Source organism: Dromiciops gliroides, chromosome 3 (assembly GCF_019393635.1).
Source record: "Dromiciops gliroides isolate mDroGli1 chromosome 3, mDroGli1.pri, whole genome shotgun sequence".
NCBI lineage: Eukaryota > Metazoa > Chordata > Mammalia > Microbiotheria > Microbiotheriidae > Dromiciops > Dromiciops gliroides.
The window spans coordinates 665,511,775-665,514,397 of NC_057863.1; positions in this window are offsets into that span (position 1 = coordinate 665,511,775).

A 2,623-nucleotide genomic window follows, 5' to 3' on the forward strand; every position below is an offset into this window, starting at 1 on the left:
CTGTATTTCCTCCATACTTATTACAACTGAAATTGTTAAGCTGCTTTTTGCTTCTGGGTTGATTTCTGTATCGTACTATTGAAACTGACAATGCCCTGTAAGCAGTGGACAAAACCCATATATCCCCTCAGAAATGGGGAGTCCTCGAGCTTCTCTCTTAGGAGGGAAGTTTCCACATGATCATGTTGTGTTATCTTTCTTCTTGGGACAAAATATTAAATTGATGTTATGTTTTTTCTGTCTGTCTTGGATCTGTCTCTTAGGAGGATGGGTATAGATATCATGTTCTCTGATCTAGTTAGTAGGAGATATGATTATAATTTCTCTGATCTGTTTTATTAATTTTGTAGGAGAGATCAGACATTATTTCTCTGACTTTTTGTAGGAGACAGGTAGATACAAAAACGATTTTAAATTCAACACCCCTATATTGTTATATATATATATATATATATATATATATATATATATATATATATATATATATATAAACATTGTTAAAGGCTTCTGTGACATTGAAAGTCATGAAGAAATTCTCAATTGTGATTCATCCCTATCTCAATTCTGTATCCATCTCTCCATTTGAATTTACTATTTATTTGAGTGTGTGTTTGCTTTCAATATGTGAGCTAATTAATTTTGTGAATCCCTTATGTGAAATTGCTCTTCACTAATTTAGAGCAAGAAGTCATTAGTATAGTCTTCAAGCTGCTTAAAATGCTGAGAATTAAGTGCTTTGTCCCTGGTCACACAACTCCTGCCTGTCAGAGTGCTTTTGAATTCTTTTTTTCAGGGCAATGAGGATTAAGTGACTTGCCCAGGGTCAAGTGTCTGAGGCTTGATTGGAACTCAAGTCCTCCTGAATCCAGAGCCAGTGCTTTATCCACTGTGCCAGCTAGCTGCCCCTTTTTGAGAATTTTTTTTCAAACATTGCTTTTTTGGGGGGGAGCAGGACAATGAGGATTAAGTGACTTGCCCAGGGTCACACAGGTAGTAAGTGTCAAGTGTCTGAGGCCAGATTGGAACTCAGGTCCTCCTGAATCCAGGGCCAGTGCTTTATCCACTGCGCCACCTAGCTGCCCCCAAACACTGCTTTTGAATCAATGTTCTTGATTCGAAGACCAATGGTCTATTCACTCTCACATATTTTTGTATGTTTATGTGTGTTATATGTGTACACACACAAATATGCATAGAAATGTTCTAACTCAAGGGTCCTTAACCTGGGGCCCAAGAACTTGGTGGTTTTTTTTATTTTTTATGATATATTATTGATTTCCTTTGTAATACTATGTATTTTATGTATTTAAAACATTCCAAGAAGGGGCCCAGAGGTTTCACCAGGCCAGACCAAAAGGGCTCTAAGAAACAAAAAAAAGATTAAAAAGCTCGGCTCTAACTCAATGTACTAGAAATTCAATTAAATGTTATATTCTAGAAAAATCTGTATTTTTACCCACTGTCTTTTTCCACTGTAGTTGATTACACCAAACTCCCTCACATTACTGTAGATTCATTGAAGAATGTTTGCAAATATCTGAGACTGAATGTAATTATCAGTTTCATTTACAAATATTTTAATAATCATTTTCTTTAAAAAAAAATAATCTGGAGCAGCTAGGTGGTACAGTGGATAGAGCACTGGCCCTGGATTCAGGAGGACCCGAGTTCAAATCTGACCTCAGACACTAGCTGTGTGACCCTGGGCAAGTCACTTAACCCCAATTGCCTCACCAAAAAAAAGTCTTTTATTATATCACTTTCATTTCTGAACATATTCCTCCCTCAGCCCCTGCCCAGAGAGCTATTTCTTGTAATTAAGATCAAAAAAGAAAAGGGAAACAAAAGGAAATTCTGTAAAACTTAAATCAACCAATCACCTGAGTTGAAGATTATGCAATATTCCACATCCATTTTATATGTTTTATATTAATGGCCAATTATTAAAATTGGGGAGACCTAAGTTTTTTTCCTATTTCCTTCTCCAAAGCCCAGTCTCTCAAGGATAGGGCTGATGTAAAATAAGAATAACGGTCTCTTCATTCTGAACAATGCTATTCAACCCAACTAGATTAGACTTCTAATTTAAAATTAATTCCTGGGGGCAGCTAGGTGACACAGTGGATAAAGCACCAGCCCTGGATTCAGGAGGACCTGATTTCCAATCTGGCCTCAGACACTTGACACCAGCTGTGTGACCCTGGGCAAGTCACTTAACCCTCATTGCCCTACAAACATCCTGGTTTCAGGTATTCTGTATTCCTCTTATTCTCCTGCCCCGCTTTGTTGTAAAACCTATAAATCACTCCCTAAACCCCCAATCTTGGGAGCAGCCACACTGGGTTCCACTGTTCTTGTGCTCACCCAGTAAATGCTTTTACACTTGAACTGTGCTTCTGTTCCCTCTATTCAGTCGGACCCCAATTAATCATCCTTCCAGAATTAATTAAAATGAAGAACAAAGACACACGAAGCCGGATTATCTCAACAGAAGCAGAACAAACCTTTGTCAAAGTACAGCCCTCATTTCAAGTCAACACTTCCACCATGTGCCAAGCACTGGAGATGTAAAGGCCAACTGAATCCCAGTTGTGGCTCTGGAGCTCACAATCGAACATGCGGA